The sequence below is a fragment of the Strigops habroptila genome, chromosome 6, assembly GCF_004027225.2.
Source record: "Strigops habroptila isolate Jane chromosome 6, bStrHab1.2.pri, whole genome shotgun sequence".
Classification (NCBI taxonomy): domain Eukaryota; kingdom Metazoa; phylum Chordata; class Aves; order Psittaciformes; family Psittacidae; genus Strigops; species Strigops habroptila.
Window position 1 is genome coordinate 74,722,813 of NC_044282.2, and position 24,127 is coordinate 74,746,939.

The 24,127-nt window shown below is 48.7% G+C and overlaps 1 protein-coding gene across 2 annotated transcripts in view; it reads right to left on the minus strand.

The window, feature by feature from the left end:
* The window catches only part of SPTBN1 (spectrin beta, non-erythrocytic 1), a 135,829-nt gene extending 112,000 nt beyond the window's left edge, over positions 1-23,829 (minus strand). Inside the window, exon 1 of one of the 2 annotated variants that reach the window (XM_030489245.1) lies at positions 23,692-23,829. The gene's annotated coding sequence lies outside the window, so the exon portion shown is untranslated. Of the gene's footprint in view, positions 1-23,360; positions 23,499-23,691 lie in introns of those variants that run through there. The other variant, XM_030489244.1, reaches the window with a different exon arrangement.
* Positions 23,830-24,127: the final 298 nt, after the last annotated feature.

A 24,127-nucleotide genomic window follows, 5' to 3' on the forward strand; every position in this document is an offset into this window, starting at 1 on the left:
TTACAGCACATCACCTAAACCACTCCAAGATCCTGCAGTGGGCAAAATCCCTCCTCCCAAAGCTCTCTTTCTCCTGGCATCACACACAAAGGGATTCCTGAACTCACAGGTTTGAGGGAGGATGGTAGCTGGTGCGGGAATAAAGCAAAACCATGACCAACCCAATGCACCACAGTCAATATTTCCAATTAAACCAGTCAAGCCCATATTCAAATCAGGTCAACAGGAATCAAAGCATCTCTGTCAGGAATAGTAAAACCAGAGAACCTCTGGATCAGTACATTTCTCAATGTGAATATCCTAATGGCAGTGTTTTCAAGTGCATGATACTCTAGTAAGAGGCTTTAATAAAACCTCAGGATTATGCTATGCTGGCTTTTTGGTTATTATACTCTCCATGAAAACCCATGTGCTGGGGAGCCAGCAAGAGGTTAAACTAGACCTATGGTTTACTTATCCCTTTCTCTTCCCCAGGATCCTGCTGTGAGTTCCTACCTGGGCAACACTTGGTGTTACGGCCGGATGGAAAGAAGCATTGAAGATGGAATTTCATCTAAAACATTCTATTAATGATGGCATCAATATCAACATAACGCATAGAAAGAAGCCTCTTAATTTCACCAGTGACAGCAAAACCTGCCCCCTCTTATTTCTGGAACGATCTGCCTGGTTGACTCCATCTTAACACAGTGATTCAGCCATTTCATTCCTGAATGACTGGAGTTTGCTTTCCCTTCGGCACGGCACTGCGCAGCAGGCTTGGCTGTCTCGAGAGCAGGAATCTCTCTGCATAAAGCTCATGTGATGGTGAAAAAGGAGATAAATAAAGCTGAAGTAAGGTGGTGAGAGGGGGAGTGCTGTAATGGGGCTGAATAAGTAAAAATGCAGATTTTTAAGCTTATTCCTGGTGTCTTTTTCCTAACAGGCATTTCAGGGAAAGCTCTGCAAGCTGGTTCTCTTGAGAGGGTACTGATGGATGCAGGCTGTATCTGCTGCCTTTAATAACAGCCCCAGAGAGCAAACCCAGCTCCCAAGCTGTAGGAGTGGGCTGGCACACCCCAGAGCAGCACTGGGTGTGCAGACACGTAGAGGCAATGCAGACGTGGTGCTGGAGCCAGGATGCAGAGCTGAGAGCTGCCAACACAACCTGCCAGTCATGCTCCCACCCCGAGCATCCATGCTGCAGGCTCAGCCTGCCCTGCCAGGGCTGCACGCAGCAGGCACAGGGTGCCAGGAGCCTCAAAGTGCCACTGTTCTCTGCCTGAAATGGGCAGAACATGGAGGTAGATTGAAAATCATCACACAATAGCAGAGCGTGGGATTTATGGGACCACACTTTAATACCCACAGCACACAGAGCCAGTGTTGCATGAATTGGAGCTTTCCTCACTCAAACTGGAGCTGCCAGTAAAGCAACACTTACATAGAATCATAAAATAGAATCATGGAGTGGTTTGGGTTGGAAGGGAGCTTAAAGCTCATCCAATTCCAACCCCCTGCCACGGGCAGGGACACCTTCCACTAGAGCAGGTTGCTCCAAGCCCCTATGTCCAACCTGGCCTTGAACACTGTCAGGGATGGGGCAGCCACAGCTTCTCTGGGCACCCTGTGCCAGCACCTCAGCACCCTCACAGGGAAGAGCTTCTTCCTTAGATCCAACCTGAACTTCCCCTGTTTCAGTTGGAACCCGTCACCCCTTGTCCTATCACTACCGTCCTTGATGAAGAATCCCTCTCCAGCATCCTTGCAGCCCCCTTCAGACACTGGAAGACTGTGGATGAGATGTCACTGCATCAATTTGGTTTTGGAATAATGTCCAAAGAAAAGGTTACCTTCAAATCCTACTGCAATGCTATTCCTTTTGCTTCTCCAGCATACAGAAGGGATGTACAGCTCCCACAGACCAGCAAAACGAAATGAAACACCAAGTTCTCTCCATTATTCATTTCTGACATTCCACAAAACTAATGCAACTTCCAGGCAAAGAGAATGGAGCCTTTTCCAGAGTAGCAGTGGATCCACAGAAAAAGAGCTCTAGGCAATAGGTGGATCTACACTGTTCATTTTGGTGCTTGTTACCCTTCAAGTGCCTGAAGTACAGTCCCTTCATTCAGATATTCCATATTCATCCTGTACTCAGGAATTGCTGAAAAGGTGCTGGAGCTGTAAGAATACTCTGGCCAGCTGTGACAAATAGGTATTTGTGCTGACTTTCACACTCCTGTTTGGTATACCAAATACATCACAAAACCAGCATGAAAGCCTTGTTTATTACCTGAATTACAAACATCAAGAGAGAAATATGCATTGAGCAGAAAATGTAATTTAATCTATCCAGAGCAGACTGTGGGACAGCCCCAAACAAGCCATATTTGACACAGATAGATTAGACAGATGGTAAAGCACGGTATAAAGGGGATTTGTGCTTGCTTGACTTTGACATGGCTGAATTACTTATTAATTGCAGACACAGAAGAGTTATGCTGGCTATTGTACAAAGATTTAATGCCTGTTAAAGCCTCGTACCAGTCAAAATCATCAGACGTGCTGTACGGCAAAACAGGGAGTGTTTTGCAACATAATTCTGCTGTTATTCAGAGCCTGACGTGATGTATTCCAATGTAAGATGGATACAAGCAGCATAAATACTGTTCCAGAATCCTTTTGCAACCTGCAAATCGATGTAAGAACAGGGAAATTAACTGCAAGAGGAATAGAAATCCTGATTTAAAATAAAACCTCTGAATTCCTGAAGGCTGTTGAACCCTCCAAGGTCCAAATGAAGGCACTGAGCACAAGAGCCCTCTATTCATCTGCTCGCAGCACCAGTGGCTGCTGTCAGATTCCCTTGGGATCCTGGCAAAGCACGAGATTAAAGATGTTATTGCAGGGAATGCAGGAGGGGGTGAAACAAAATCACCATCACATTTCTGGGGATGACCCAACCCCCAGTTAACACTGGGAGCAACGACAGCAACACTGAGCACAGACACTGATTTAAACCAGCCTGTTTCCCCTGGAGCGCATTATACCTTAGAATAAGTGTTTTGGCACCTACTCTAAACACCACAGGTCACACAGCATCGGTGCAGCTCCATGGCCTTAAGCACACTCATACCTGTGTGGATGTGTTGGATTCAATGTCAAATGACAGCAGTGGATGCAGCAAACTGAAGCATTGCTCCAAAACTGGCCAAACGCAGCAAAAAGCAGTGCCTGGGTGTGGGTTACAGAGCAGGAGGGGAATGTGGAGAGCAGGAAATGACAGAGAGCCTCAGACATTCCCTACGGGCCAGCTATCACCTTACCTCCGAGACGTACCCGGCTAGATAACAGGGCTGTCATGTCAAGGGACAAAAATGACTCCTTACAGCCTCCTCCTAGTGCCAAAGGAGGAAAGGATGATATCATCCTCTGCTCCGACTGGCATAAGGTCCAAGCTCTTACACACAGGTGTCGGTCAGGAGTAACCCAAGAGCAGAGAAACTAGGAAACAACAGTCACCATCAATTGTCCCAAATGAGAGTCAATTGTGTAGATGGATAACTAAACAAGGTACCAGACTGTGGGTTTGTGGAAATGGATGCTCAGGTTTTCATTTTACCTCTCCGTTAACCTTTCTCTGCTGTTTTTTGCCATGGAATGCTAGGAAAGCTCCAGTGTCCAATTGGGTCTTGTTAAGAGGAGGCACAATTGCTCTGAACTGGCAAGAGAACACACAACAGCATCTTGGGGAGACAGCGTTAACTGCATAATGAGCAGGAACAGCAGGTTAACCAACTGTTTCACTGATGAGTTAAAAATTAGCCTCATCACTATCCCTTTAGCAACAGAACTAGCAGAAAGTACCAAAAGCAATGCTTTTACCCTCCAAAGTAACAGTCTGTTATTCTCTATACGCCTCATTTGAGACATAACAGACAGCACCAAGACTGAAAACTTGAGTAACCTTCTTACCTGCAGCACAATGCCAGAAGCTTAATTTTCACAGGTGGAAGCTTAATTTTACAGGTGTCAGGCCCCAACAACTCCCATCAACATGAATCGGGTCTTGGATGCTCCAAGCCCAAGGCAAAACTGTCACCTCTCTCCTTCCATTAGCCCCAGCGACACCTTTCACAGCAGTGGTGTCTCTAGGATGGGGTTTTGGGACCCCTCACCCTGCTGAGGCTTTCTGGAGCAGGAGAAGGGGGTTGTCACCTTCTCCACAAGTCCAGGTAAGACCCACAAAAGACTTTAACGAATAAAAAAACCAGCAAAAACTAGGGACATTTGAGGAGTGCTGCAGGAATTCCAGCTGGAATCACCTGCTCCTCCTGCAGATTGTCTTTCAGCAAGACTAGCACAGCTCCCTCTCCGTCCTCCCACTTGAATCTGCTATTCATTCCATCAAAGGTAGTTTATGAGCAAGCTGAGGATGAGGGATCTGCAACTTAACCCTATGGAGAACAGCCAGCCAGAAATCTAAGCAATTATTTTTCCCCTTTAGAAAATGTATCAGCATGTTTAGTCCCATCATTTTCCATTCTGCCCACCTTGACAAAGCTGCTCTTCATTTCAAGCTCTCTGAAAAGCCAGATTTGTTGCAGTCATTAAAATTATTTAGCATGAAGGCACTGTTTCCACCCCTGAAGTGAATCTCTCTCAGGCTGGCAACTATCAGCTTGCCTTGGATGTTAGGGCTGCACCAAGTAAGCTGGTATTTTAGAATCCCAGACTGATTTGTGTTGGAAGGGACCTTAAAGTTCATCCAGTTCGAACCCCTGCCACGGGCAGGGACACCTTCCACTAGAGCAGGTTGCTCCAAGCCCCTGTGTCCAACCTGGCCTTGAACACTGCCAGGGATGGGGCAGCCACAGATTCCTTGTCCCAATACTTCTACTACCAATTTTTCCAATCCAATATTTTACCAATACTTGTAACTTTAGAGAACAAATAAGTGAGGCTGTTTCAGGATGGCAAAGTGCCCCAGCACAGTGACCTTCACAAGAGCATGTCAAGGCAGCCATGTAGATTGCAGCAAGGCAGAAAACCAGCTTTAGAAGCCAGGGCAGAGCCAAGCAGGACTCAAGTGCCCAGGCAGGGGCCTTGTGTCAAACGTGGTGGTTTCTCCAAGATAGATAATGGACCCGCTTGTAAGTCTCTGCAGAGCAAGGCTAAGGCCTGTGCAGAGTCCCTGGGTAGCAGAGCACATGCGGTTCACCCAGTTATTTACTGAGGCTGCTTTCTCACTAGGATAGAATCACTGCTCAGCAAAGAAGAAACAGGACCTGATCTTAAAATAACCCTCCCAAGATCTGATTCACGTTGCTAAATAATCAGCATTTGTCAGTGACAAATGAGCACTGAAGCCAAGGTCCCTTCAGCTATTTCACGTATTTCTGCTTTTCTATACACACAAAGTCATTGAAGAAAACCTCAAGACACCGCTGCAGCTCCCTGGGCAAAGACCACCAGGCTCCCATGGACCACTACTGCCTGGTAGAGCCCTTGTGCCACCACAGGCTTTTTCAAACAGCACCTAGAAATTGAAGTGTAATTGAATAAAACTGAATTAGAAGATGCTGAGGATGTCAAAGAGAAAGTGGTGAGGCTGGTACATGGCAGGAGGCATGACAGTCTATCACTGACAGAACAGGGAAGTGCCATCACATATCCAAAGATGCACAACCTGCAAACATGTACTGTCCACAGCAGACACTGTTCAGCCACCTCCTTCTTCCATCCTAACCAAAATGTAACTGAGAGGAGAAGGAAAATTAGCTTATTCAAGAGGAAACCCTCTGGTTACAGCCTCTGAGCATGTTTTGCCCAGGTAACAACACCAGAATTTAATCTCTTCAGTATGTTACTGAATTAAAACAATGTACTTACCTGCTTGCCCATGCAAGCACTAACATGGCATTGAAAGTACATCAACATCTCTGTGTTAAAGTGGTTGATAGGACCAGAGTAAAGACATACCAGTGGTTTGCAGGGTGGTTCTTCACATTACTATGCATTTCACACGTTACCTCCCAAAGACAAGCTACTAAATTCTACCTTGATTACTAAAGGAAGGGTAACTAATAATAAACTCACCTCTGTACATATTCAAGCCGAGAGAGCTACTTTTAGCATGAATGCAGGGAACAAGTGTAAGATCTGAGGGATCTAATCCAAACCTCATGCAAATAGACATGCTTAAATAACACCAGCCCCACTCACATCCAGAGGTGATGTGGTCCAAGAGGAAAATCACTGGCTAATTTAGAGACCCTGAACAGCAACCAGAGGCCACTGCAAACCACCAGCCATGACATCCCCTCCCCTCTTAATCGTGTGGGTTTGTTTTCCTACTGTTTCATCTGTGACTGGAATTCAACTTTGGGTTTATTGCTTTTGGTTTATTTTGGTTAGAAGGCAAGTCTGATGAGGGTGAAGCTGTGACCAGAGAAGCATGGCTTGGTGCCAGCATAGGTGGGAGAACACAGAGGGCCCTTCCCTTTCTCAGAGCACTTCCTAAAGGTGGGAAGTCAAAGCCAGCTCCTGGAGCACGGAGGGAGAGCATTAGCACTGCTGTACTGTGATCCCCTGTGACACAGCCAGACACACTGACGACACAGAGATTTACCATGCCTCTTCACTTACACCAGCACCGACAGCACGTCACCCAATCCAGAATGGCATTTCTCTGGAGCAAATCCACGACAAGCCCATTATACCACATATAGTAGCGTCAGAGACCAAAATCATCCCAGTTTTGCCTCACTGGGATCCATCCTGCCCATGTGCGAGCAGTCTTCATCCATAGAGCACTTACCCAGGGAGCAGAACAGGGATGTTCTGCACTTTGTAGTGCCAGGCTGGCCCCTCTCTGCCTCAGTTTCCCTCTCCAGAAAAGGGCAGTGATGCCTGGAACGCTGGCAAAGCCCTTGGCGAAACACAACTGGGCACAGCACAGCAAGTGCTCCAGCCTCACACAGTTTGGGACTGCAGGGAAATATCCCACTCCAGTCTGCCATTCCAAGATGCTGCCCATCAGAGTGCTCTCCTTTCTCACTGAAGCCAAGCTAGAGAATGGAATGGCAAAAGGGATCTCTCTTCACTTTGAACTTCAAAGGCAGTCAGAAGAACAGTCCTCCCATCACTCACCTGCACCAACAGGATTACAGGGACAAATTGGACTTTCTTTTATGGCAGATGACAATTCAAGCCCTTGTTTGGGCTGAACAGTGTTTGCTGAAAGCCCTTCTGGACTTCATTTCCATGATAAAAGGTGCATTGTTTAGCTCCCTTCCCTCCCTCTTAATGTTATTAAGATGACATCCAAGCCACATGACAAGCACAGGTTTTTTCCCCATTAAATATACAGTGGCCATTCCTGTTTGTTTGTCCTTTATTTCACCCTAGAGGGAACTCTCTTTCCCAACACATCTTTTGCTGATGGCAAGTTTAAGGAAATCATTTTGCTGAAATGGTGCTTTCTTATTCAATTCTATATTAACACCACAACAGTGGGGAAATAAACAAACACTGCCTTTCATTTGTGAATACTTACAGCATGTAGGCTGAGGGTATCAGCGCTAAGTGTACACACTGCAGCTTGCCAAGCCCTTGATCCTCCCACCCAGCTCCATCACTGGGATCGCACCCACCCTTGGAAGTGGCCTCCCAAAGGTAATTAGTGGCTTGGTACAACATTCAGTCCTCCTCCCATAAACAGGAACCCACAGCATCCAGAGAGAGGAGCCAGCTCCTCCCCACAGCCCTGCCAGCCAACAGAGGTGCTGCCTCTTGCCCAACTCACTGCTATGCCCCCATTTGCAAAGCCAGGACCAGAGGCTGGTCCCGATGAAGTTCCGTGAATGCAGTTTCCTGTTTTAAATCCACATTTTCACTTTTGCATTCCCTCTGGTCCGTTACTTCATCCATTTGATTTTAGATGCTCTGCACTTTCCTTTGATCCATTTCCTGCTCCTTCCTTTCTCCCACCCACTTGTACTCTCTGTTCAACAACAACAACAGAGATGAAGAAATGGGGGTGAAGAGGCCTTGGCTCAACTCCTACATGTGTCCAGCCCTGGGAGCGAACCTTTGACATGCTGAATGTTTCACTTCCCTGGTAAGAATAACGAAAGACTTTCTCTACTCACAGCTATTCCGAGCGTGGTAGACAAGGAGCCCTGCATCCAGCTCTGGGGCAGCAGCACAAGAGGGACATGGAGCTGCTGGAGCGAGGCCAGAGGAGGCCACGGAGCTGCTGCGAGGGCTGGAGCAGCTCTGCTCTGGAGCCAGGCTGAGAGAGCTGGGCTGGGGCAGCCTGGAGAAGAGAAGGCTCCTGAAGGGGAGACCTTAGAGCAGCTCCAGTGCCTAAAGGGGCTCCAGGAAACCTGGAGAGGGGCTTTGGACAAGGGCCTGGAGGGACAGGCCAAGGGGAATGGCTTTAACCTGCCAGAGGGGAGACTGAGATGAGCTCTGAGGCAGAAGCTCTTCCCTGTGAGGGTGCTGAGGCGCTGGCACAGACTTTTCCCAGAGAAGCTGTGGCTGCCCCATCCCTGGCAGTGTTCAAGGCCAGGTTGGACACAGGAGCTTGGAGCAACCTGCTCTAGTGGAAGGTGTCCCTGCCCGTGGCAGGGGTTGGAGCTGGGTGAGCTTTAAGGTCTCTTCCAACCCAAACCAGTCTGGGATTCTGTGAATATCTGAATAGTGGAATTGTGATACAATTGGAAAAGGAATGGCCTGCTTAAGCAATGCACTGACTTAATGGATGACTTATAATCATGGTGGGAGGCAAGCAAAGCAGAGACTGACACAGTCAATTCTCTTTGCAGGGCTTACACTTCCCATGGAATTTGGGATTCTGCATGGAAACAGTATTGGGGAGATTTACTGTTGTCTCCAACAGAAACCACCAAGCAGCAAAAGCCTGGAATTAGTGATTATGACAGCTTCTCAACATATCCAGCTGCTAACACCAACCAGGGCTTCCCTCAGGCTCCAGCTAAACACAGGGCCAGAGGCACACACCACAGTGTGACTCTAACTGGGACAACAGCTCCGTTCTTCCTCATGCCTGTACAGGCCTTGAAATTAAAAGTCATAAAAAACAAATAAAAAGCACAACAAAGAACAAAACCAACCCAAACTCCACAGCTAAAATTAACTACAGCCTGTATAAAACTCCCCTCAACTGCATTTCCCCTGGTTTCTGTTTGGTTTCAAGCATCAAACCTCCTCTCCCTTTTTGTTGATAGAATGAAGTCTCCAGGCTAAAACCAGTAACTCAGGAAGAAGCCCTGAAAGTTTTGTTTGGGTGGGTTGCCAGCTAGAAAATACACCATTTGACCATTCCAACCAATCCCATCCTACTTCTCAGAGGTTGCCGTAAGGCTGGTTTACATGGCTATCAGGCTGCCAACATCAGGAACCCTTGTTCAGGCCAGAGCAAATAACTCAGTATCAACAGACCAAGGGTAATTCTTCATTGTCAGAGAGACCTGGGCCCACCAGCAATAAATCAACATCAGAACAGGCCCAGTTCCAGTCATCCAAATAGAAAGGCCACGTCATTTCCCCAAACATGTCACTTTTTCTGGGAATGGCTCATCAGTCCCTGGATGAGAATCCAAAGCCCAGGCCAGACGGACTTGCTCATTCTACTGATATGGTATCAGTGCCACACACGTGGGAACCAGCTGTTAACACAATTACTTCACAATAGCTTTATAGAGAAGGAAACAGGCTGCAGTGAGTTTGGCCATTGGGCTGTCAGGCTTTAACCTCTATGATCACATCTTCTGAAAGCAGCCCTGCCATGCTTCAGATGTAAGAATTAACAGCAGTTATCCTGAACTGAATGCTGGTGAGCAGAGGTCCTTTCTTCTGCTGTTACCCCACACTGGAGGGTTCAAACACCTGCAAAACCAACTGGGACCCTGCTCCAAAGCTCTGGAGCCTCTAAACCCACCCTAGCCCCCTGGTTCAGAATCACCCCTGTCGCATCATGCCTCCAGGGCAGCTCGGTCACTTCTCAGAGGGGAGCAAAGGGTTTTCCAAGTGATTCTGCGGAACAAATTCCTTAAGGTGCAATATTCAAGGACCACGCATCAGCACAAAACACAATAGGATTTAGAAGCAGAAACTCAGTAGCCATCTAGCCTTGATTCCTGATACACTCTGAAGTCTTGGCTTAAAAGCTATTCTGCCTGGATAACTAAAGGGAATACTGCAATGTTTTCCTGGCACTCTCATCTGAAAGCCAGCAGATCTGGAAGGGCTAAAGCCATGGTCATTGCAGTCTCAGCACCCACCAATCTTCCACTTGGCGCTTCCCAAAGGTGAACTCTGCCCTTCAGGTTGACTTTGGAAAAGAGTTCCAGCACTTGGAAAGGAAATCCCTGCATTTTCCAGGCAGTACTTAATGGAAGTCAAAGGCAGAATGGGCAGAGTTTTAAGAAGAACAGGAATTTATTGCTCCTGATGACAACCAAAATGGGGAGCTTGCTTTAATATAACAACGTAAGAAAGGAAACTATGTACAAAACATTCCAGTCTGATGCTATAAAGAGGCCAACTCAGAGAAAAAGAAATGAAGTGGATATTACACCAAAGTTAAATAGTTTTCACTATACAGATGACTTATTTGGGGGGAAACAAGATCATCATTTAGAACATTGGAATTGTCCAGTGGAAGGTGTCCCTGTCCATGGCAGGGGGTTGGAACTGCATGCTCTTAAGGTCCTTTCCAACACAAACCAGCCCATGATTCTATGATTCTATTTGCAAGAGCAATTCCACCAAAATCTTTAGGAATGCTCATTGGGACCAAGCTCCATGTTCCAAAAACCCCATGACCAGGGAGTCACAGTCATCACATTGTGTTCCCCACCTCACTCACCAGGTCCTGAGCTCCTCTGCCAAGCCAGACCCACAGACATAAGGCTCAGACAGAAACACAATGAGAACTACAACCTCATACAACACACACATTCCCTCCAGACCTATCAAGTTCATACTGCAAATGCTTCTGACCAGCGTGTGAACCACTGCGAGGCACAAAGCAAATCAAAACATGGTTTGTTGTTATGGGAATATTTGCATAACAGTTAATTATGTGTATTAGAAGCATGGTTTCGGGACAGTTAGCCCCAGGTGGATCACCCATCTCTTTAATCCTTTAATAGCATGCTTGGAATGCCATTTGGAAATTCCCCTCTGATAAAGCAGTCTGCACAGTGACCGTGTCTCCACGTCCATTACCATCAAGCATTTCAGCCTTCCAAAGCTGCAACATTTTCATCAATCCACGAAAGAGAACATTAAAAGTCTTACATACAAAGTTATTTTTGCCCTTCTTTTATACATTCACGTGGCTTCCTATTTCTCTTTAGAAGGTCAAGTGATATAATGGCCAAGCTACTAAACATCAGAAAAAAGATGCATTTATATGGATTTATAGGGATTTAGGTATATTTTATTTATATGCATTTATATATATTTACACTGTTGGACTTTATGAACTTAAAGGTCTTCAACCTAGTTGATTCTATGATTCTATCAAAATATACATAAAACCTTTAATAAGTAACATACCAAGTTATTTCTGCCCTTGTTTTACACATTCATATGCCCTCTTATTTCTCTTTAGAGGGTCAAGCAATAAAATGGCCAAGCTACTAAATATCAGAAAGGAGATGCATTTATATGGATTTATAGGGATTTTTTTAATGCATGTTTTATTTATAGGCATTTTTATATATTTGTACTGTTGGAGTTCATGATCTTCAAGGTTTTTACCAACCTAGTTGATTCTATGATTATATCAAAGTATATATAAAACCTTTAATGGTAAGAAGGCTACAGGCACCAATCTAACTCATTTCAGCCCCAGATCTCTTCCATGGCTCCTCACTGTCCTGCCACACTTGTGGCAACCAGAAGCTAAAGCTGACAGCAGCTGTATTCCCATTAAAGCCACACTGGAATAACAGGGACACGCTGCTCTGCAAACTGCCCTCAAGGTGACGTGGAGGCTCATCGCCCCGTGCCAGGAATGTGAGGAACTCTGTGACACTCTGAGCTCCCACAGGCTGAGCCACTGCAGCCCCAAGTGACTCACATTGTTCTCTGCCCATCAGCAGCAGCTGTAGAAACAGCTCTGAAATGGTTGGCGTGCCCCCGGCCAAGCCGGCGCTCCACCTCCCGCTGGCATGTCCATGTGCTCCTCACCTGCTGCTCTGCTGCGCCAAACGGCTTCACGCTGAAAGAGGGAGTTTGGGCTGGATGTGAGGAAAGAATTCCTTACAGTGAGGGTGGTGAAACACCGGCACAGGCTGCCCAGAGAGGTGGTGGATGTGCTGCCCCTGGAGCCATTCAAGGCCAGGCCCGATGTGGTTCTGGGCAACCTGATCTAGTTGAAGATGTCCCTGCTCGTTGCAGGGGGTTGGACTAGATGAGCTTTGCAGGTCCCTCCCAACCCAAACCAGTCTGGGATTCTACGAACAGGTTGCCCAAAGAAGTGGAAATGCTCCATCCCTGGCAGTGTTCAAGGCCAGGCTGGACAGAGCCTTGGGCGACATGCCTCTGCCCATGGCAGGGGGTTGGAACTGGGTGACCTGAAGGTCCTTTCCAACCCAAACCAGTCAGTGATTCTATGATTCTATGAAACAGATTGTTCGGTCTTCATGGCATTCCTTCTCCACTTGTTCAGGAGAAGATCCTAAGTGGAGCAATCAAACTTCTGGTTTACCTGAGCCTACCAGCAATAAATACCTAAATAAGCATTTCTAGGTCCTGCTGTCCCCTTATGGCCTGTCTAAACACTGACCTTTGTTACACACACTCCAGCAGCATACTCTCACTCAGGATTTACTCCTGATTAGGATTACCCAGACTAAAAACACAGAGAAGACAAGAGCTATGGGCTCCCCATCACTCACACCTGCCCACAAAGGGGGTGGCACCATCTTTCGCTCCTAGAGTTATTTACCAACATTTTGGTATCTTTTCACACTTTTTACAATCCTTAAGTTTCTAATGTGGTTCAGAAATACTGAGCAATACAGAATTATCTCAGATAGGCTGTTCTGCATATTTTTATACGAAGATGATTCAAAACCTCAAGCCACAGACCGTGATGATGCCAGTGAGCACAGCTTCACATGCTGGGATGTAGCTATGACACTTGGCACAACTGGAGATTCAGATCCTTCATCCTTAAGTGTCACAGAGAAAGGAGAATCCTAATATAGCAATGAGAATACACATGGAAGGTCCCTCTTTTCTTACTGCACAAAGAATGCACTTGAGAGTTTCATTACTAGTGCAGCAGATGATATAGATCATTACTACACTGTGGTTACATCAATACTTGCCTGGAAAAAATGGCTTCAACTCTTTGTGGTATATGTTGAACTCAAAGTCAACTTATTCTTGTTTGTCCAGCATACAATGGGAATAGGTCTCCAAAAATAACCCACTTCCCCCATCCTGCAGCTCTTCAGGGCAGTTCAGTTTGATATTAGCCATTATTCATAGAATCCCAGACTGGTTTGGGTTGGAAGGGACCTTAAAGCTCATCCAGTTCCAACCCCCTGCCACGGGCAGGGACACCTTCCACTAGAGCAGGTTGCTCCAAGCCCCTGTGTCCAACCTGGCCTTGAACACTGCCAGGGATGGGGCAGCCACAGCTGCTCTTAGTCACATCTCTTTTATGAACTGTGCAATTCTGGACATTTTTAAGCCTCCTAATACAGAGATAACCTGAAGGGCTGACTTAAAAAGAAAGGCTCACTGAGACTCAATTGCATTGCATTTTTTCCCTCTGTTTACCTGAGTTTTATGCATCACTCCTTGGAGCCAGATCCTGAGCAGCACCAAAGCTACTTTACACACCCTAGCGATGATGGAAAGCTGTAAAGCTGCTTAATGGGCCAGCTGGGGTCGGGGAATCCCCTGTGGCACAGGGCTGGGGTGTCTGGTGTGCCACATCCTCTCCTAAAATGATCTATGGAGAGTTCCCACTGTGCCCCACTTCATCCTGAGCCTTCTCTCCCCAACGTACTCCAAAGTAGGATAACACAACGCAGCCTTGCTGCTGCTGCTGCACCACAGGCTGAGTAAGTGTCCTGCCCACAGAGCAGCTCAGGGACTGCAGCACAGGGGACATAAAGCTGCTCTTCCCCAAGCACAGGCCATGAGGACCTGGTACCTGTGCCAGGGATTTCAGTTCTGGCACAGGCACGGTGGGAGCGGTCCATCCTGTGGTCCTCCAGAGCCTCACTGATCCCAGGCTCCCAGCTCAAAGCGGGAGGTGACGGGTGTTTTTCCATAAATGAAGTAATCCCTTAGCCTTTCAAAAAGCACAGCTCATCACTTGTCCTGAGTGCTGCAGCCACGAAAAGGTCACACCTACAGGAGTCCAGAACCCAGAATTCCCTAACATTTCCATCCCTTTCACTGAGCTCCTCATCCCGGTCCCTGCAGCGCACATCCAGGGAATGGTTATTTCAGTCCATGCTTCCCTGCAGCAGATTCCCACAGGGTTAGACACAGCCTGGTGCTGACTTAGGATACTGCAGCCCTGCTCGGAAGGACAAGCCACCCCAGCCCCCGTGCTTCCCTCACACTATCCCATTTAGAAGCTAACTCATCCTCTTTCCGTAAGGAACTAATTTAGGCAGCACAGGTTTTAAGTTTAAATGGCTTACAGCAGCGACTAAAGCTGCACAATCAGATTCTTCCATTGATAGATTTGACACAGGAACAAGAATCAAACTCGCTTATTTTTACCCTTAAATGAAACCATATAGAGCCTGCAGTGGTGAAGCACTGCTTATTTTAATATCCAAACACAATGTCTGCATCCAGTGTCCTGTGCCAACATCCCATCACTGACAACCAGTCCAGGCATGCCCGAGGCCTCTGAACTGATTTATCTCTGCCTTGACACTTCCAGACAGCTTAAGATGAATTTGAAGACACTACTAACCTACAGCAAGATAAAAATCCACCTTGTTCCTCATCCAGATAACCATGAGGATTAGATGAACAGCTTTCCCTAAGCTGGGACTGCGGGGTTTGTGCTTCACTTGCATGGGTTTAATGCAGCTTTTTCCTCCTCACCTGAAGCCCTCTCCTGCCTTCAGCTAAAAGCTGGAGAAGGACCTAAATGCTCTTGAGATGCAACCAGGATATATCTTTTAAAAGTAAAAAAAATCCCCCCAAACCCTCAGTCAATGATCCATTTTTAGGAAAGAATTTGTGCTAAAATGAGGTAAGTGATAACTTTCCACATCTTCTGTTATCCAGAGGACTATTTTAGGGAGAGTGTGACTGCATTTGCGCTTGTCGCATAGTCCTGCTTCCAATCTCCTGGCAGATCCCCAGCACATTCCAGGATTTAATGCCCAACGCTTGTTGGGATGCAGTCCCACTTATCTCCCAGACACATTGAGTAAGACTTTCCCACATAAACTGACCCACCCTTTAGTAGCAAGAGGTCACTTGGTACAATCAGCCTTCAAATGAGAAAAACAATCAGGAAAAGCTTCTCTGGTGCCAAAAATGCAAAGGGAATAATAAAATACAACAGGCTGCAGTATTTGTTTTATTAGAACTGCAGGTCAGATCCTCAACTGGTGCAAACCAGTGAGCTCCAAAGACAACCAGATTCTTTTCTGGTATCATTAAAATTACAATAAGAATATGTTAGTCTGAAAAAGAAAGGTTAAAAATAAGAAGTTAGAAATTAATCCATTCACCTTGTGACTATCATGGAACTGTGGAGAACTATTCCTAGTATGATGTGCAGAAAAAAAGGCCACAATATTTTAAGTTACAAAAATAAAGCAAATGTTTAACTAGGCTGTCTCATCACATAGGGACCCTGCTTGACTTATGGTGAACTGCAGCATGGTAGTTTAAAGCCCATTTCCTCCCCCATCCATGGATGCTCCATCCCTGGCAGTGTTCAAGGCCAGGCTGGACACAGGGGCTTGGAGCAACCTGCTCTAGTGGAAGGTGTCCCTGCCCGTGGCAGGGGGTTGGAACTGGATGAGCTTTAAGGTCCTTTCCAACCCAACCCATGCCATGATTCTACCTCCAGGTCAAGCTGACTAAAGGACCATCCACATTTCAAGAGATGTGGATCCCAAACTTTTTGAAAGTTCAGGCACCCAAAACCGGGGTAAGCCACCCAACTCCCTGCTTTTTCCATTCCATGTTAGCAGCATAGTGGGAAATAAGACTTCCATCTAACACAGGGTCTAATAACAGATGCTTTCCTGATCCTATGTTGAAACACTCACTGGCTTCCAGAAGGCAGATTTAGGCCCAAAGTACCTTCCAAAAGCACAGAAGCCAGCAATTTGCTAGCGAGAGGCAAAACCTGCTTTCTCCAAGCACAGACTGATTAGCTTCATGCTGCATTCCAGTGTTGCTATAAATGTGTATGCCACCAGCATACCGGAGCCACAAACTACCCACCAGTGCAAAGCTCTCCAGCTGCAGGGACTGGCCATGGATCACCCTTAAACACTTTAACTAAATAAGTGTTTCCTAAGAGAAAAGTCACTGAAAGCCTTGGGGAAGAAAACCTCATGATTAGTTTAGCTCCAGAAAAAAGCCAACACTTTCAAACTGAGGTTTGAGCCCTAACTGAAACCTGTGGGTGTTAAAGTAAATGCACGTACATTAAGTTAATTTAGATACAGCAGGCAGCACCTTTTCCCTTGTAAGCCAACAAACCAGAGGAGCTGCCTGCTATAATTAGCTGGAGTATTTGTGGTATCTAGGCACAAAGCAAAATTGATTTCATGAGTGGAAAAAACAAGTGTTTGGTCATACTGCACAACCCCCTGGTTTTCTGCAGTCACCACAATTCAACCCCACTGCAAACCAGTCAACCAGCACGCACCACGGGTAAGAAACAACACATACTGATGGCTTTCTTGCCCTTACGACCACAAGGCTGCATTTTATCATGTAAAAATAAGGCTCACAGGCAGATATCCCTGCCATTCTATAACAAATCAATCAGTAGAATTATAGGTTTAACACAGTAACTTACAAAAACACCAAGATCCAATGGTAAGAAGTCCCCAGAAAGATCTTGACCATGTACTTGGGGCTGTAACACGACGGGGGGGCTGAAGCCCACTGTGAAGATTCAAGACTCCCAAAGATGCCTGTTGGTCTGGCTTGGGAGAAGCTCCTCCCTGGTACCAGATGCGTTGATCAGTGTAACCTTAAAACGACAGGGCCAGGCTCCCCAGGGGAGCCTCTGCGTCACCCCGGAGCACCTCCCACCAGCTCACTGCCAAGCCCCAGCCTCCGACGCCTCCAAGAAAGCCCAAAAGCAGGAAATAAAGCTCCACAAAATCCAGGGGGGTGGGGGGTGATCCTTCCTGAGCACCCACCTGAAGCCCTGAGCTTTCAGCACAATCAGTACTTTGTCATGATGCTTAAGAAACCTCGAGTCAAACTTACAGAAAGACAGACCTAAAGGTCTGTAGACCCTATGGACCAGGGCCAGAAATGATCACAACACCCATTCAACCACTTTCTACAGTGGTACTGAAGAGATGAAGCGTAAACACTTGATTCATTAAGTTGGGTACTTCAAATACATTAACCAACGTGCCACTCAATCACGTGGGCAGTGAAGCAGCACATGAAAGCTTGTGCTGTTTGCTTTAGGTCTGCACATCTTCAGCTCTGATTACATCTTCCACCAGCTAAACTGAGTCTTTATAACTATGTACATGACAACGTATCTCCACAGAACCCATGTGTTGCGTGTAGCCTCCTACAGACCCACCTACACGGAGGAGTCGTCCCTGCCCAGCCCTGACTGAAGCCCATTCCAGGGATCATTCCACATTCTCACTACTCTGTGGAGTCATGACTAACAAAACAAACCCAATGGTTGCTCCAATACATCTGAGCTGTCACTCAATCCCTACTCCTTTCCTAAAAATAAACACACTCAAAACCCCCTTTACTACTCAATAGCAAGTCCATAGTTTCTCCAGTTACTTGCAGGAGCATTTTTGTGTCATATTCTCACAACCAAACAGTCCCAAGTGGTATGACTGTAACAGAGAAGGAGAAATGGTTTTATGTTGTGTACAGCTGTGGATATGTGAACAAAACCAGGAGACTAACCCCAAGAACATCATGTTTGAGCAAGTCCAGAGGAGGCCCCGGAGCTGCTGCGAGGGCTGGAGCAGCTCTGCTCTGGAGCCAGGCTGAGAGAGCTGGGCTGGGGCAGCCTGGAGAAGAGAAGGCTCCTGAAGGGGAGGCCTTAGAGCAGCTCCAGTGCCTAAAGGGGCTCCAGGAAACCTGGAGAGGGGCTTTGGACAAGGGCCTGGAGGGGCAGGCCAAGGGGAATGGCTTTAACCTGCCAGAGGGGAGACTGAGATGAGCTCTGAGGCAGAAGCTCTTCCCTGTGAGGGTGCTGAGGCGCTGGCACAGACTTTTCCCAGAGAAGCTGTGGCTGCCCCATCCCTGGCAGTGTTCAAGGCCAGGTTGGACACTGGGGCTTGGAGCAACCTGTTCTAGTGGAAGGTATCCCTGCCTGTGGCAGGGGTTGGAACTGGATGAGCTTTAAGGTCCCTTCCAACACAAACCAGGCTGGGATTCTTGCCTGTGTTTCACAGATCACAGTGAGTCACTGCTCAGCAGGTGCAACTCCAGGATCTGGCCACTTGTCCCAAAAGGAGAACAGCCTGTTTGGAACCCAGTAAACAGAGAAGCTGCTTAATTGGGAACATTTACCTGTGAACAGTGTCAGAGCAGTGTATTTTTAGGTCGATGAACAGAGAACCACTGGACACCTCTCTGGTTCCAGCGGCATGGCTGGCATGATCAGCCAGGCTATTCGTAGCACCTAACACGTCTGTGTGAGCATCTGCTGGCATGACATCTTCACTCCAAGGGCCTCTTTTGTTCAGTTCTTGCTGCTTTCTTGATGTGAGGGGTTGCCCAATAAACCAAACCAACCCACCATTGCTTTCCCAAGTTCTAATTTTCAGCATGTTCAATAGCGAAATAAAACTGCACGACAGCATGAGATGTTTCTCTAGTGGTAGTGGGGACATGCCAGAGAGATTCCTGGTGTGGTAAAAAACATGCAGCTTGGGAAAAAATATATATAGGTTTGCGCAATGTATTATCTAGGGGGGTTGGAACTGGATGAGGTTTAAGGTCCCTTCCAACCCAAACCATTCTGTGAATCTATGATTAAGAGAATAGCAGGAAAGAAGTGAAGAGACATGAAAAGTAAGAAAATCCTGACATTTTCATCACTCCATAAGAAAAAAACCTTATAAAGAAAAGACACAAAAATGGTAATGGTGCTAAAACACAGCTCAAGGTACTCCTCAACCTTAACCTGTCCTTGGCCATAGGAAGATGCACACAATCCTTGAGCACAACGATTATACTTCAGTGTGTATCTTTTTCTAATCCCATACCTTTTACTGCAAGTAGATATAGCACTTTCCGACGCAAGCCCATCCTCCCTCGTGATTTGTCTCAAACAACCACTAAAGCTGTTATGAACTTGACCATCAACTAACAATACAGGGTTTTCCATAAAATATGAGCTTATTAATGAGGAATAGACAGCAAAAAAATGTGCCTGGGATTAACAATATGTGAGAAAGAAATAAGATGGACTAAACAGAAAAATAAGGTGCCTGCTTAAATATACAGAATTGATCTCCATCCGTCTGTTAAAGCTGTTAGGTAAGTTGAGATCTACTAGGCACAAGAAAAATTCCTTACATGTTCTACCTCTGTAGCCCTTTTTTCACTAGAGGAAAGCAAAGCCAGGCAAGGCCCAGCTGTAACTGCTGCACTGTTGTATTCGTGTTCATTAGAAAAACAAATTCACAACAGATCATTTTCAGAGTAATAATAAAAATCTGACAAATGAAAACCACATGTGGGGAAAAGAATAACAGTGGGGGAAGCAGCATTCAGTGCAGAGCACTGATCGTGCCTCGGTGCCATTTGACGGCGCACACACGCCAGCTCCAACGCTTGCTTCACCACGAGAGTGTTATTTGGTGGTAACAATCAAACACAAGGTGATTTCTGAGGTGTGAGTACACTAGAAAGCAAGGAGAGACAACTGGATTTTCACTTTTAATAACTCTGGACCAGATTCCTGCTGGTTTCACCTGGGAAAGTTGCCACGAACTTGAGCAGAGGTAAAGGATAGGGGTCCAACACACAGGCAGCTCGCAGGCTACATCAGCTGGGAACAGGAGTGAGCCCACAGCATGAGAGCTCATGTCAGAAAAGCCCTACATGGCTTGATAGTGTACATATAGAATGATGGAACTGTCTGTGTTAGAAGGGACCTTAAAGTTCATCCAGCTCCAACCCCTGCCATGGTCAGGGACACCTTCCACTAGAGCAGGTTGCTCCAAGCCCCTGTGTCCAACCTGGCCTTGAACACTGCCAGGGATGGGGCAGCCACAGCTTCTCTGGGAAAAGTCTGTGCCAGCGCCTCAGCACCCTCACAGGGAAGAGCTTCTGCCTCAGAGCTCATCTCAGTCTCCCCTCTGGCAGGTTAAAGCCATTCCCCTTGGCCTGTCCCTACAGGCCCTTGTCCAAAGCCCCTCTCCAGGTTTCCTGGAGCCCCTTTAGGCACTGGAGCTGCTCTAAGGTCTCCCCTTCAGGAGCCTTCTCTTCTCCAGGCTGCCCCAGCCCAGCTCTCTCAGCCTGGCTCCAGAGCAGAGCTGCTCCAGCCCTCGCAGCAGCTCCGGGGCCTCCTCTGGCCTCGCTCCAACAGCTCCACATCCCTCTTGTGCTGTTGCCCAGAGCAGGATGCGCTATCATGGAGCACTGGCCCCATCTCATCACAAGCCTCCATGGCACAGTGTGCTTCAGCACCACAGAAAAGAGCCTCCACTGCTCTGCTTCACAACCCACTCAGCTGAGGGCTGGAAAGATGCAAGGGGTTGCTGGTGGCTCCTCATGCTCATGTAGGGCCATCCAGCCCCCGTCACCCGTGTGCTGCAGTTTGCAAAGGTTTTTCTAGACCCATGAAATGGCGAGCAGGAGGCTGTGGTCAGAGATACCAGCCTTGCCTGGATTCAGGAGCTGACTCACGGGTAATGGGCAGTGATAAACCACTGGACTGGCTTGTAACCTGTGCCCAGATCAGATGACTAAGGAATTCAGGTGCCTACAGAGATTAACTGTCTAGAGAACTTTTGCAGTCTGAGCCTTAAACGTAGAATCATGGAACGGTTTGGGCTGGAAATGACCTTAAAGCTTATCTAGTTCCAACCCCCTGCATGGGCAGGGACACCTTCACTAGATCAGTTTTTGGGGGGAGATGCTTGAAGACACCAGCCCACTCCGAGCCTTAAACATCTGCATAAATACATCTTCTCATCTGTGTCCCACAGAATACGCCCATGTACTCGTCGCTCATGAAATACAACATTGATTTTACAAATCATCCAACTACAAGTATTAAATCTGGTAACTGACCCACATTAAAAACAAATCCATAGCAAGGTGACGTAATAGCATGAGCGTTACAGGGGTTTGAGTGATTAGATTTCATGTATGTTGAAGGAAAACCAAAACACCCTTCATGCAGTGGCTCGGAACGCCTACCGAGGAGGAGCTGAGAGACATGCAGCAGCGTCCTGCTCTCCATGCATGCAGCACGAGCGTTTGGCCCCTCTCTGTTCCACCCCTGCGGGCCAGCAGAGCTGGGGAACGCTGCAGGAATTCCACAAGCTGCAGGATTGGTGCCACCATCGAGATGAAACAGCGTCTGCAACGGCTTTTTGCCATGGAACTGCTGCAAGCTCCTGTTTCACACCAGAGCGCTGCATCCTGCTTCAGCAGATCCCATTTACTGCACTGAACCTGCATTACTGACAGCGCAGGACGGGCTCCAGTGCCACAACCTGACCTCTTTTTAACACAGAGTTTGTGCTGCTGCATGAGGTAACTAAATACTCCCTCCCTATGTTATTTATCACCTCTCTGGTGCTGGTGGTGACCAGAGAGCAAGCCCACCAGTCCTCCCCACAGCCCTACAAGTCCTGCTCGGTCATGTAGGCATACAACAGCCATAAAAACACAAGAACACCAATGGATAACATCAATTCTTTAGGAACCGCATCGAGCTGCCGTCACCCACCCTTCCCAGCTCTTCACCCCACTCCATTTCCATCTCCTCCCTTCTGAGGATACGCAAGTCCTGCTTCCAGCGGAGATTCCCTGCAATGGCCTGAGGAGCCACAGGCTCCCCTGATGCTTTCACAGGGCTGATTATCCCTTGGAATAAATTCCTGTCTATAACCTTCGGCTGGGAGCATTGTTCCCCACGACGCCTTTCAGCACACGGGGTTAGTGCAGAGCGGTGGCTTCCTGAGCTGGCTCGGCAGCTCCATAAGCAGGTTTCATAATATTCCCACCCTGTCAGTAAAGGGTACGGACTGCTCTGGGTCTGGAACAGTTATATTCCCTCTTCCAGTCATCCTGCTTTTAGGGTTGTATATTTACACCTATGGGCAACATAAGTGCGATCTCGAAATACAAATCACCACTCACCTTCTATAAACAAGAAAGCAATTCCCCTCACAATTAAGACAGCAAAATTAACCAGTTAATGCCTCGCTCTAGCTCTGTACCATCACCCGCAGAGGGAAAGGCTCAGCTTTACCCCAGGGCTCTCTCAACAAGGCGCCAGAGCCATGAGCAAGGGCTTCTCCGCGCTGCTGCAGTCTCACGGTGCCTCGCAGGAGCCTGCCATGTTCTTTGTGTTAACCCAGGCCTGTCTCCGCCCGGCTGCATGAGCGCTTCAACCGGCAGAACCCCCCCCGGATCGCTGCCCTGCCGCGCCGCAGGGCCGCCGAACCTCCGCCGGCAGCGGGGAAGAGGCGCCGCGGCCCCGCAGCAGCACTGCGGCGGCTGGGCTCCGCTCCGCCGCTGCCGGGCGCTGCGCACCACAGCGCAGGACGAGCCCCCGCGCCCCGCCCCGCCGCCAGAACACCATCGCAATTACATACATCCAATATAATTAAGACAAATAGAGCGGTAGCGGCGTGGGGGGGGGGGGGGGGGTGTGCTGCAGCCCCGTAGGGGAGCGATGAGGAGACATGAGGCGAGGCCGCGCCGCCGCAGGGCGGGGCTGGGCGGCTCCGCGCCCTGACAGCCGGCCGGGGGGCGCAGCCCCGCAGCGGGATGCGGGGTGAAGCGGGGGCAGGCCGCGGGGTCTCCCTGCCCGCCCGCCCGCCCGCCCGTGCGGAGCGAGGCTGCGGGGCCGCCCGCGGTCACCGCCTCACATCGACACCCGGGGAAAGGGATATGGGGAGTCCCTCCCGGCTCACGGCCGCCCCTACCTCAGCGCTGCCCTGGCGCGGCTCCCTCAGCTCGGCGGCGGCGGCGGCTGCAGCAGCGGGGAGTGACCGGAGCGCCCGCAGCCCCCGCGGCGCTGCGCTGCGCTGCGCTGCGCTGCGCTGCGCTCCGCCCGCCCGGCCGCGGCGGCTGCGAGGGGCGAGGGGCGGGGACAGCGGCGGGGCTGGGCCCGGCCCGGCCCGGCCCCCCCGGCCCCTGCTTTCCCCCGCGCAGGCGGCGAGCGGGCTCCCTGCGGCGGGAGCGGCGGGCCCCGCGCCCGGCAGGTGCCCCCGGCGCGGCTCCGCCTGCCCCGGTAACACCGGGTGGGTCCCTCACCTGGTGCGGCCGCTGCGGCCTGGCCTCGGCGTCACCCCCAGATCGACCCCCTCCGTGCCGCGGCCTCCCCGCAGGCTGCTCCCGTCGCTCCTTCCCGTCTCCTTTCCCTTCCCTTCTCCTTTCCCTTCCCTCGCGTTTATGCGGTTATTGGGTCCCTCCAGGCTTCACGCTCCTCCTCCTCCGACACCCTCTCCTATCGCACAGACAATGTTGGCTCACCCCCAGCATCCATTTCCTCTAGTGCTGCTCTCCCGCTGCTCTGCCATTCCTCGTGGAAATCCCATCCCGGGTTTGACTTACTCCACTGCAGTCATCCTCTCCTCCTCCGGGCCTGCCACCTTCCTCCATAAACGGCTCCTCCCTTACCAGTGCAACCCTGAAACTCGGCCCTTCTGCTGCATTCCTCCTCTTCCCCCCTCTTCGGGCAGGATTTTGC